This window comes from Desmodus rotundus, chromosome X, assembly GCF_022682495.2.
Source record: "Desmodus rotundus isolate HL8 chromosome X, HLdesRot8A.1, whole genome shotgun sequence".
Lineage (NCBI taxonomy): Eukaryota > Metazoa > Chordata > Mammalia > Chiroptera > Phyllostomidae > Desmodus > Desmodus rotundus.
In genome coordinates, this window is record NC_071400.1 from 9,730,948 (window position 1) to 9,743,540 (window position 12,593).

General features: G+C 42.3%; 1 long non-coding RNA gene across 2 annotated transcripts in view; it reads right to left on the reverse strand.

Moving 5' to 3' along the window:
• LOC112300099 (uncharacterized) overlaps positions 1 to 11,615 on the reverse strand; it is a 31,691-nt gene extending 20,076 nt beyond the window's left edge. The window contains exon 1 of one of the 2 annotated variants that reach the window (XR_002974354.3): positions 478 to 11,615. This is a non-coding gene — a long non-coding RNA (uncharacterized lncRNA). The remainder of the gene's footprint in view (positions 1 to 477) is intronic. The other variant, XR_002974353.4, reaches the window with a different exon arrangement.
• Between the last annotated feature and the right edge of the window lie 978 nt (positions 11,616 to 12,593).

A 12,593-nucleotide genomic window follows, 5' to 3' on the forward strand; every position in this document is an offset into this window, starting at 1 on the left:
AATGGCATTAAATAAACCAACTGGACTACCCAGATGGCTGCAATATTAATCATATCCTGTACCAAAGAGAAAAAGTAAACCCAACTCCTTAAGTTTATCCTGTAAATTTCAAACCTTGGTGGGCTCCCTTTATTAAATTTTAACTTATAATTCATACATGACAGCACATGATTATCATTTCCTAAAATTATTTCAGGTGTGCTTGTATTAGCTCAACAATACAACCTTGTAGGGGATGAAATTAAACATAGCACTACATCACTGAAGTGTAACCTAGCATAGGGCCAGGTACACAACAGTAATGCTATAATTCTGTTGGTTAACTCATATGGTGAAATACATATTTACAGCAGATGACATGAGAACCGGGAAAGGAAACTTAATGGGAAACTTCTGACTTTTCTAATGGGTAGCATCTAAGAGAAACAGAACAGAATAGGGAAAAAGATTACTTTGTAACTACAAAGTAGTACTTACAGTATTCTAAAGAGCCAGAGACTCTTCTTACAGCTGTCCAAGGAGCTAGTAGTACAAACTGCACCCTGACGTGGGCTGACCTTTTGACATCCTATTCAGAGGAATAGTACCCTTTTTCAGTGATTACAAAGAACTGCTGTTGCGATAACTAGTTGTTTGCTTCAGCAGTTCCTTATTAAATACTTCTCTCACCACCACAACCTGAACACTAGAGGCTAGGCTATTCATTTTTACCAGGCAGCTCACTGTTGAAATTTACATCCGCAAGACTGATTACATCTTGGCTTATTTTTCTTGTGATATAAAACAGGGAAACAGCAAAAAAACTATGGTATATTTACACAATGGAATTCTACGCAGCAGAGAGAAAGAAGGAGCTTATATACCCTTTGCAACAGCATGGATGGAACTGGAGAGCATTATGCTAAGTGAAATAAGCCAGACCGTGAGGGACAAATACCATATGATCTCACCTTTAACTGGAACATAATCAACAGAAGAAAAAAGCAAACAAAATATAACCAGAGACATTGAAGTTAAGAACAATCTAACAATAGCCAGGGGGGAGTGGGGAGGAGACAGTGAGGACAGGGGAATTACAGGAACTACTATAAAGGACTCACGGACAAAATCAAGGGGGAGGGTGGAGGTGGGGGAGGGAGGTGGGTTTGGCTGGGGTGGGGTGGAGGGATGGGGAGAAAAGGCATACAACTGTAATTGAATAACAATAAAAATTTTAAAAAACAACAACAGGGAAACAGGTGCCAACATTTTTAAGTCCTCTCTTCAGTGTGGTGGTTAAGAATACTTTAGATGAGCACAATAAAACAGGGTATATTTTATGTAATATGTTAACCAAATAAGGTTATCTATGGTTTTCAAAAGCACTTCAATATATGTTGTCTCATTTCATTCTTTTACACTGATCCTCTTGAAATAAGTAGGGGCTGGTTGGTGTTTCAGATGAAGAAGTTTAAGGATTTGAAAATTTAGGTAGTTTTTCTAAAAGTGAATGGTTGTGTAGCCCAAACAAGGCATGTATTAAAAATGGTGATAGAGCCCAAAAATACTGGTCTTAAGTGTCACAGTGGTCTATCCACAGACCCACCACCCTTAGTAAAATGAGAGACACTGGTCATCAGGTACATGATATAAATGTTTTTAACTTCAAAAATTTAATGACCAGGTTATCAATACTACTTTGCAATCCATATGTCTTTCTTAGTAAAAAATTAACAGGAACTTTTTGATTGTATCCTGGCAATTGACTCTGCAGAACAACAATGTACAATAGGAGAGTAGAGATTCTTAGCCACACAACCTGCTTTGGAACAAAGAATGCAGAAAGCACTAATGTTCCTTCCTGGCGAGACAACTCTCAACTAATACTTACATATATATTTAGAAAATAAAGAATATATTGCCCTGGCTGGTGTGGCTCAGTGGATTGAGTGCCGGCCTGTAAACCAAGGGGTGGGCGGTTGGATTCCCAGTCAGGGCACATGCCTGGGTTGTGGGCCAGGTCCCCATTAGGGGGTGCACAGGAGGCAGTCACACATTGATGTTTCTCTCCCTGTTTCTCCCCTCTCTTCCCCTCTCTACAAATAAAAAAATAAAATCTTAAAAAATTTTTTTTTAAATCAAGAATATAAAGGGTGGCCATCAGGCTCCCTGGGCCTGACTTGCCTTGAATATTTTGCCCAGTAATGCAGTAGCAGAGGTGGGCAGGGATAGTTCCTGTCCCAAGAATGGGACAATAATTGGAATTTGGATCATTAACAAATGCAAGAAAAGGTGTGAAGGCCCACATAGTACCTAGTTCAGGCCTGCTTTTAGTAATAATTAACACTGCACAAACAAAACATCAAAGTGGTAGGGAGAGCTTGGGCTTAAGGGCTGAAAAAATGGAACAATTATTACTGTGTTAATTAACAGCACAGAAGGGCCTTGGGGTAGTCAGCATTACTTAGAAGCAATGCAAAAAAGGAAGTGGAGAAGTCCATGTCAGATGGGCGGGACCAAGGAAAGTGCAACTGAAGCACCAGAGAAATATAAACTGGGTAAACCAATGATATCTGGGATTGTTAACATACATCTAAGTCCAAGGGAAAGGGCTCTGACCAGTCAACAATACAAAAGGGGCAGGGCAGGGCAGGGCAGGGCAGGGCAGGGCCCACAATATTATGTAATGGTTGGATACATGGACACCTGAAACTGATTATTAATAGTCCATTAGGGTCCAAGGACAGGCAAGAGGTTGGGAGAGGGAGGATGAGGGTAACACCAGAACTACTTGGAATTTTATGCTCTGGAGCAATGCAAAAGGAGTGGGAGTCTGGATTGCTATTTGAAGGACAAGTTCAGAGCATATTGTAATGTTTATACTTTATGATGCCATGAGAAATTGGGGCTGGGAGTGCTTTCCTAACAAGGCAAGGGAGGAAAAACCCATTGCTAATTGCTATGTGCCTATTAACATTCCTAGAAGTTTTGTGGGGTCAGCAGCCCCTGCAATAATGCAAAGAGAGTGTAAGGGAATGGTATCCTACTCTAACAGAAGGGGGCATATAGGTAATTGCAAATATTCAAATTAAGAGTCCCCAAGACAGGCCTTGGTGAGTCAGTATCCCTGATGTACACAAAGGTATGGGGTCCTACCTAATGATCAGTACTTTGGATAACTGTTGAAGAGCTGACATCATGATACCACTCCTTAGCAGTAATTCAAAGGCAGTGATAGGGGCACAGAGCATCCTTTCTTACTGCACAAGTCCACAGACAAATACAATTAATTATGCACATTAATAATCTCAAGAGAAGAGCTCATTCACAGTTAACATGCCCCTAATGCAAAGGGGGGAATAAGGGGACATAATTGTACTCCAACAGAAGTGATGGACAATTGCAATTATGAACACTGAAGTCCAAAACAAGGGGTTATTAGCTGAGTAGCATCTTGTTGTGCTACAGCAAAGAGGGTCCAGTCATTCTGGTATAAGACATGCTTACAAAATTACATTTGTGCACATGAACTTTCCAACCATTGAAATTCTGCACATAAATAATCCCAGAAAAAAAGTAACAGGTAATTAACACACTTTCTTATAAAATGAAGAGGGTACAGAGGTCTTAAATGTAAGACATAGTTGTGGTCAGTTATCATGATTCACTTTAACTATACTAGTACAAAGGTCCTTAGTAAAGGGCATCCACTGCTGAACATAAGGAAAATGAGTTAGGTCCATATCCCCTGCAGAGGAGGAAGGACAAAAGCAATATTGCACGTTAACAGTGCAAAAGTAAGGGTCTTGGTGTTCAGATCCTCTTCTGTAAGGATAACAGATATAACAGGGAGTGATACACCTTCACACTCCCAAGTACCCTGTATTGTAAAGGAAACATGGTAGGAGGAAAAGGAATCTTAGATTAACAAAAGGGACCACAGCTACAATTAAAATTGTAAGTCCCAAATGATGGAAGTTAAAGGTAGTATGTTCCTAAAGTAACAAGAGACTACACCTGCATTTAACCAAAAGAAGTTTTAAGAGCATTGACTTCAGACTGTAGCTGCCTTTAAGCACATTAACAGTCCCAACTACGTACTGTAGTAATGCAAAGTGAGTTGGAGGGGATGGGATCCTAGACTAACAGAATGGACAGTAGCTCCAACTGATCACTTTTAACAGTCCCCAAAACCCTCCTTGGTAACGTAATGGGAAAAGGACACAATGTGATTTTGGAATTACGGGACCACAGCTCCGATTAAACACATTAACAGTCCCAAATGCCCATCCAGGTATTGTAAAGGAGTAGGAGGTAGATGGGAACCTAGACAAAGAATAGGGACCACTGCTGCAATTAAGTAACTTCACAAAAGCAAATATACTCCCAGTCAATGTAAACAGACTTGGAGGGTATGGGATCCTAGATTAACAGAAAGGACAGTAGCTGCAACGAAGCCTGTTAACACACCTAAGCACCCCCTGCTGTATGCAAAGAGTGGAAAGGGATGGAAAAAGATACCAATAGAAGGCACCACAGCTGCAATTAAGCATATTTCAGTAACAATTCTGCTCCCAGGCTATGCAGAGATGGGAGATAGGATTTTAGAGTAACAAAAGGGACAGTAGCTATATATAAGTACATTAACAGTCCCAAGTACCTTCTGTGATATAGCACAGAGGAGCAAATGAGGTCCCAGACTAAGAAAAGGGCCAACAGTGGCATATAAGCATTTACTGTCCCAAGGACCCTTTTTGAAATTTATTTTCAGAATATAAATCATTGATATATTCTTATTTTGTAGTACTTATTAGTGTATGACCTCTGTTTTAATACAAAGCAAAGATATGTGGGTTCTATAGTAACTAAAGGACAAAGTGGCACTAAGTACATTAACTGCCCCAAATATCCTGTTTTAATGCAAAGTCAAGATGGGTGCGTTCTGTAATAACATCAGAAAACAGTGGCATTTAAGCACTGATTGCCTCAAGGACCCTGTTTCAACGAAAAGTGAGAATGGCTGGAATCCACAGTAAAATAAGAGAGGCAGTGGCAGAAGGCACATTAACTGCCCAGAGGACCCTCTATTTTAATACAAAGTGAGAATATGTGTTCTATAGTAATAAGATCCGCAGCGGTGTTATGCACATTAACTGCCACAAAGACCTTGTTTTAATGCAAAGTGAGGATGGGTGGGCTCCATAGTTACATAAGAGAGGCAGTGGCAGAAGGCACATTAACTACCTCAAGGACCCTGTTTTAATGCAAAGTGAGGATAGTTGGGGTCCTTAGTAAAATGAGAGCGGCAGTGGCAGAAGGCACATTAACTGCCCCAAGGTCCCTGTTTTAATGCAAAGTGAGGATAGTTGGAATCCTTAGTAAAATGAGAGCGGCAGTGGCAGAAGGCACATTAACTGCCCAAGGTCCCTGTTTTAATGCAAAGTGAGGATGGCTGGTGTCCTTAGCAAAATAAGGGCGGCAGTGGTAAAAGGCACATTAACTGCCCAAAGGACCCTGTATTGTAATATAAGGTGAGGATATGTGTGTAATAAGAGCACCGGTGCACTAGGCACATTAATTGCCTCAAGGCCCCTGTTTTAATGCAAAGTGAAGATGGCTGGGATCCACAGTAAAATAAGAGACACAGTGGCAGAAGGCACATTAACTGCCTCAAGGCCCCTGTTTTAATGCAAAGTGAGGATGCCTAGAATCCACAGTAAAATAAGAGTGGCAGAAGGCACATTAACTGCCCCAAGGTCCCTGTTTTAACGCACAGTGAGGGTGGCTGGTGTCCTTAGTAAAATGAGAGCGGCAGTGGCAGAAGGCACATTAACTGCAAGGACCCTGTTTTAATGCAAAGTGAGAATGGCTGGGATCCACAGTAAAATAAGAGACAGTGGCAGAAAGCACATTAATTGCCTCAAGGTCCCTGTTTTAATGCAAAGTGAGGATAGCTGGGGTCCATAGTAAAATAAGAGCGGCAGTGGCAGAAGGCACATTACCTGCCCGAATCCGGACCCTCTATTTTAATACAAAGTGAGGATGTGTGTGTTCTATAGTAATAAGAACAGCAATGGCATTAGGCGCATTAACTGCCCAAAGGACCCTGTTTTAATGCAAAGTGAGGATGGCTGGGTCCAGTTACATAAGAGAGGCAACTGGCAAAAGACACATTAAGTGCCCCAAGAGCCCTGTTTTAATGCAAAGTGAGGATGGATGGGTCCATAGTTATGAAAGAGAGGCAACTAGCAAAAGACACATTAAGTGCCCCAAGAGCCCTGTTTTAATGCAAAGTGAGGATGGATGGGTCCATAGTTACAAAAGAGGCAGTAGCTTTAGGCGTATTAACTGTCCCAAGGACCCAGTTTCGATGCAAAGTGAGGATGGGTGGGTTCTGCAGTATCGTAAGAGCAGCAGTGGTGTGCTGGCCGATGTGGCTCACTGAGTTGGAGGTTCGCATAGTAAACAGAAATGTTGCTGGCTCCATCTCGGGTCAGAGCATATATACCTGGGTTACGTATTCGATCCATTGTTGGAGAGTGTGCAGGAGACAGTTGATCAATGTTTCTCTCTCACATCGATGTTTCTTTCATTCTCCCTTCCTCTTGCTTTCAAAGCAATGAAAAAATGTCCTCCGGTAGGGATAAAAAAAAAAAAAAAGAAGAATAAAGTGCAGCAGTGGCATTTAGGCACATTAACTGTCCCAAGGACCCAGTTTTAATGCGAAGTGAGGATGGGTGGGTTCCGTAGTATCATAAGAGCAGCAGTGGTGTCCTGGCTGGTGTGGCTCAGTGAGTTGGAGCTTAGTCCCTTAAACTAAAAGATTGCTGGTTCCATCTCCAGTCAGGGCATATATACCTGGGTTGTGTATTCAATCCCTTGTCGGAGCCTGTGCAGGAGGCAGCCAATTGATGTTTTTCTCTCGCATGGGATGTTTCTCTCTTTCCATTTCTTTTTCAAAGCAACGAAAAAATGTCTTTGCATGGGGATAAAAAAAGAATAAAGTACAGCAGTGGCATTTAAGCACATTTATTGTTCCAAGGACCTGGTTTTAATGCAAAGTGAGGATCAGTGGATCCTAAGTAACAAAAGAACAGCAGTGGCATTTATACACATTAACTGCCCCAAGGACCTTCTGTTTTAGTACAAATTTATCATGGGTGGGTTCTTTAATAACATTAAGTACAGCAGTGGCATTTGAGCACATTAACAGTTCCAAGTACCCTCTGTGGTAATGTAAGAGAGTTAAGTATGCAATGGATCCAAATTAACAAGAGACATCGGGGACCACAATTTTGCAAATTAATTTGTGGTAAGAGCCTTAAGTACCACTTTTCAGATGTAAAGTTGGTGCTTCATTCCTGATACAATGGTCACTACTAATCAATTAGAATTGTGCACGTAATCTCTCCTAGTACATTGTTTTTGAGTACTAAAAGTGCCCTGCTGGAATTCTAAGGGAGTGTCTGTGACTAGTTCACAGACATGGACAAAAGCAATTATAGATACTATTAATTAGTAATTATTAAGAGAAGGGTCCTTGAGTTTTGGGCCCGCATTACAGCTACCAAATGGAATACAGTGGACCTTTCAAATGAACAGTACTCTGGTCAACTATAACAGTGAAATTTTACTGTCCAAGAGCTAATTTCTTGAATAACTCACTCTTTAGCAATATCCTAGATGGTGTGATGGGGTAAAATTCTGTTTTTTTTTTTTTATTGCACAGGAGTATGAATATATGCAATTATGCATATCAACTCTTTAAAAGATACAATGCTGCAGAGATTAGGGACATCCTAAACTAATGGGTGGGAGGGACTATGAGCAATGAGTGTTTTACATATTCTTAAAGCTCATAAGTAATGAAAAGAGCATGGGTGGGTCTTACCTGTTAGGCAGGACCATGAACAATTGTATCCATTAATATTCTAAAGTAAAGGGCCTCAGGCATTAACATCTCTGCAATAGCCCTTAGTTGCAAAGGATTTCTGTAATGAACGGAGACACTGCCAGCTGCAATTCTACTGATTACTTGTTCACGGAACAGGGTCTCAGAGGGCACTGCCTCGTTGCAACACAAAAGGTACGGAGGATCGGAGGATCGGAGGATCGGAGGATCGCTGATTGCAGGTGAGACAATGTAGAATTACAGTTTTCTTTTTGAATTATCTCAGAACGGCAGGACTCCTCAGACGCTGAGCAAAAGATGGTGAGTAGGGTCGTTTTGGATAAGGCTACGGCAACTGGGACTGAGAATGTTAACTGTTGAAAAAAGACTTGGGTTTTCTGCATTCACCACAGTATGCAAAAGTGTTTTGAATTGGAATGTAATCCGACAGGCAGGATTACGGATAATTAGAATTTCACTCAGTGCAAAGAGTTTAGGTGGTCAGCCCAGTATATGAACACTGCCAAGAGAATTGGTACTGTGACTACTGCAGCAATGACAAAGGAATGGTTTCTCCTTTCTTAAAGGGCAGGAGATCGAGGTGAGTAGTAACTAGAATTAAGGACAATTGTCTGATACGAAACTCTTGATTAATTAACATTTCCTAATGTAATGGTGCATAGACTCCTTGTTCTAACATGGGACAATGCGCAAATGGAATTTTGTATATTAACTGAAAATGATGGCTCAGTCAGCACTGAAGATCTGCAGTGCTAGAGGCAGGTAAGGCATCACACTCTAACGGATAAGCAATGGATGGATGAGAGATGACTTTATTTCTAGTTTTGAATCAAAAATTGGAGTGGATTTAGGGAGAGGTAGGGGACCGGGGCCGGGGCTAGGGCCGGGGGCCGGGGCTCGGGGGTCGGGGTCCGGGGTCCGGGGGCCGGGGGTCGGAGGTCGGGGGCTGGGGCCGGGGCCGGGGCCGGGGCCGGGGCCGGGGCCGGGGCCGGGGCCGGGGCTGGGGCTGGGGCTGGGGCCGGGGCTGGGGCCGGGGCCGGGGCCGGGGCCGGGGCCGGGGGCGGGGGCAGATTTGGAAAGACTAGGGCTAGATGGTGGAGTTCTGAGGGACAGGGCTGGGGACTCTGGAGGCAGGTGACCACGGAAAATTGAAAATGTGGGCATTTAATGCTCCAACACAAGTTTGAATAGAGGAAACAAGTCTAGAGCAATTCTGGTTTCCTGCCTGATAGGTTGGTCGTTAGTCATTTTGTGCAGCGTTAAAGATGGGAACAAAGCAAGGCCTGGACTGGAATGGACCTTGAAATGTTTTTTTATATTCGGTCATAAAGTTAACTTTTAATTAACTGTGTGCTGTAATACCGTTGTTCAAAAACCCAAAGTGAAGTAGTTTAAGTCAACTTGAAAGTAAAAAAAAAACTATTGAAAAAATTTTAATGTCTAATTATTTGACTTTGGGTATCTTAAATCAGAAGAAGAAAAGGGAAAAGTTTAAGCCATTTATAAAGAAATTGAAAATTTTAAATAACAATTACACATTAAATGTAATTGAAATAAATTCTACAAATAAACTAAGCCATAAGTCACTTGAGGCTTAAACGTAAACCTAGCAAAGCACATAATCAAACTATTTATGACTGACTTCCAAAATTTAAGTATAAATCAAATTCCAACCCCAGCATTAGCCATGGGGTAGGTGTTCCTCTTGAAGAAAGCAGGGACTCCTCTTCTGCCACCTATTGGTCAACGATCACCTGAGATCCATTTTGGTCCTTGCCACAACTCTCCGCCATGTTCACACTTGGCAGGCATGGAGTACTGCTCCTATAGTGTAATGGGCAGAGGCCAGGGGAAGTAGACTAGCCTTAGGGCACAGTACCAATGCAGAAGAATGGGGTGACGTTCAGCCCTTGCAACTGTTTACCCAGCATGGCAAGTGGCAGTGCTGGAGGGGAGGGAGCTGGTAAGACGGGAGGGAGCTGTAAAGACCAAATGTCCTTGGGAAGACCTTGGGCGCCACCCGCTGGGAGTGGACTTAAGAAAGTGGCACCTCTGCTTCTACCTCCTGATTGGCCGAATAAAGATGGCCCTCGAGGAGCCATGCTAAATTGGTATAATTCCATCCTCCACTCATTCGCTGTACCTAATTGTACCACCCTATCTGATTGGGTGGGTCCAATCAGAGTCCAACACTGACTATCCCACTTCTACTTTTTGCAGCAAATGCGGAAATGTTCGCCATCTTTAACAATGCTGCAGGCCCACCTGGAGCAAAGCCCGCCAAGAATGTACCGCGCAAAAATTCCCCCACGGGAACGTCGACGTGATGAACTGCCATTATATCTGCATGACAAGGACTGCCATATTATCCCCGCGGCAAAACCTGTCAGAAAATGCATGTGGCAAAAATCCAGTCCCGCCATGTTTTACACTGCAGCAAGTATTTGCGCCGCCATTTTATAACATGTAACAGAACATTTCTACCACCATGCTGCGCACTAGAACAAAGACATAACCATGATGTGGCCTTCCCGCCACCGGAACACTGCGGCAAAATTGCACACGCCATTTTGGACACTAACAAAGCTGACAGCCATGCTAAGCAACACTGAAAAGTCAAGTCGCCATTTTAAACCCTGCCCGTAGGTCTCTTTCCTCTCACTTTCAATTAGCCCCTTGTAATCTGACACGGGACAACCCTATTCTTATTCATGCGAAGCTCCCACGAAGCCCCAAATCGGCTCCTTCAAAATACTTAGCTCACGCAGTACGTATAACTGCCTCTGCCTGTCATGGTCTCCCTATTGCCTCCCTAGTTGACACTGAGCTCAACCAACTAACCATAAGCCAAGCCACATAGCAGTCCTGAAGTGGCAGGTCGCCATATTTCCTCCGCACCCTAACTAGCCCCTTAGCCTAACTGCAAAGTCATCTCCCAGCCAAAGCCGTAGATCCACTCACACAACACCAAACGATTAGCAGCAAAAATCTGTAGATATTCCAGATAGTATAGCAAACCACAGAAAGCAATCAGTTTTTGAGTGAGTAAAAAAAAAAAATCTAAGCAGGTATCCACGACCCCGATGGGCAAGAAAAAAATTAAAGCAGGTATCCGAGGCCCCGATGGGCAAGGAAAAAAAAATAAAAGCAGGTATCCGAGGCCCCGATGAGCCAAAAAAAATATTTTTGAATAGCAGGTATCCGTTGCCCCGATGGGCCAGAAATTTGGGGGAGAAAGGTACACAGCAGGTATCCGAGGCCCCGATGGGCTATGGGGGGTAAAAATTAAAAACACGTATCCACTGCCCCGATGGGCAAACTTTTAAAAATGAATAAATACAACCAGGTATCCGCTGCCCTGATAGACAAAATATACAAAAGTGGAAGGAACAGAAAACTAAAGAGAAAAACAAAAAAACGGGGGGGGGGGAAGGTTCAACCAAATAGTTGCCAAAAAAATTCCTTTAAAATAGAAAGTGACCTAAAAAGACTCCAACTATGTGAAAAATAGGGAAGTGTCAAGAAAATACTGGAAGAGTATCTGGATTTTTTTTTAAGTACTTTATAGAATCTCGGTGAATTTTTTTTTCAAAGATATGCGCCATAAAGAACAGTACGAACGGGAAAATGTTCCAGAGAGAACCTCCATGGGTGAAGACATCTGCTAATAAGCAAGAGTCCATTCCGCCTCAAAAGAAGAAGAAATGGCGTCAGCAGCAAACTGCAGCGCTTTAAAAAGGGAGGTGGGGAGTGAAGGCGGAGAGAGTGAAAGAGGCGTGGCCTAGGAGATTGAAAGCCACAGTTCTGTGGTGTAGATAGCTTAAAATTTACTCACAAGTGACAAAAAGGGAGATTATAATAAAACAGCAACATATCCAAAAGAATAGGCTGGAAACAGTCTTCATGAATACCCCAGGGGCCATCACTTCAATGGGTTTTCCATAAAATGGGGACGTTGAATAAATAAAATTACATAACAGTCGCTGAAACTCTCCCTAAACAGCATAACAAAAGGAACCATTTTACTTTAGTTTGGTTTTGAAAAAGATAGGGAAGGCTAGAGCTTTGATATGTTAATGAAGCACCCAAGTACCCTCTTCAGCAAGAATGTCAAACTCCCTACCAAACTTCTGAACCAAACAAAGAGGGGGCTAGGAGATTAGAACCCTCTTCAAAGGAGTTTCTCTTCCATTCTCTAATGTGATAGTGACGGTTTGTTCCTGTTTATAGAATATGAAAGACACCCATAAGTGTTACACAATGTGCCTGAGGTCACACACCATGATTGAGTCAATGTATTTCCTGATAATAGGATACTGCAAGTGCTTATAAGTCAGATGGAGAGCTAGAGAGAGAATGGAATGAAAGGAATTTCACAGAATGTCTATTTGGTTCCTAAATAATCCAGGGGTACTATTTGTGACCAGTATCACACAATAACTCCTAGATAGTCAAAGGATACATTGCCCTCCCACTAGCTGAACTGGAAGTAATACTATGAAGCAAGCACTCCCTCTGGTCTCCAGATAAATAATAAAGTATGCAAACGTTCTTTCTTAAAGGGTATATTCCATCTTCTAAGTGCTCTTGGTTCACACAAAAGAGTAATCTGACTTGTCTTGCCCAAAGAAGAATACTTTGTTACAAAAGTGGTACTCTTGACAAGACAATGCTTAACACAAAGAGAATTTAATAATAGTGT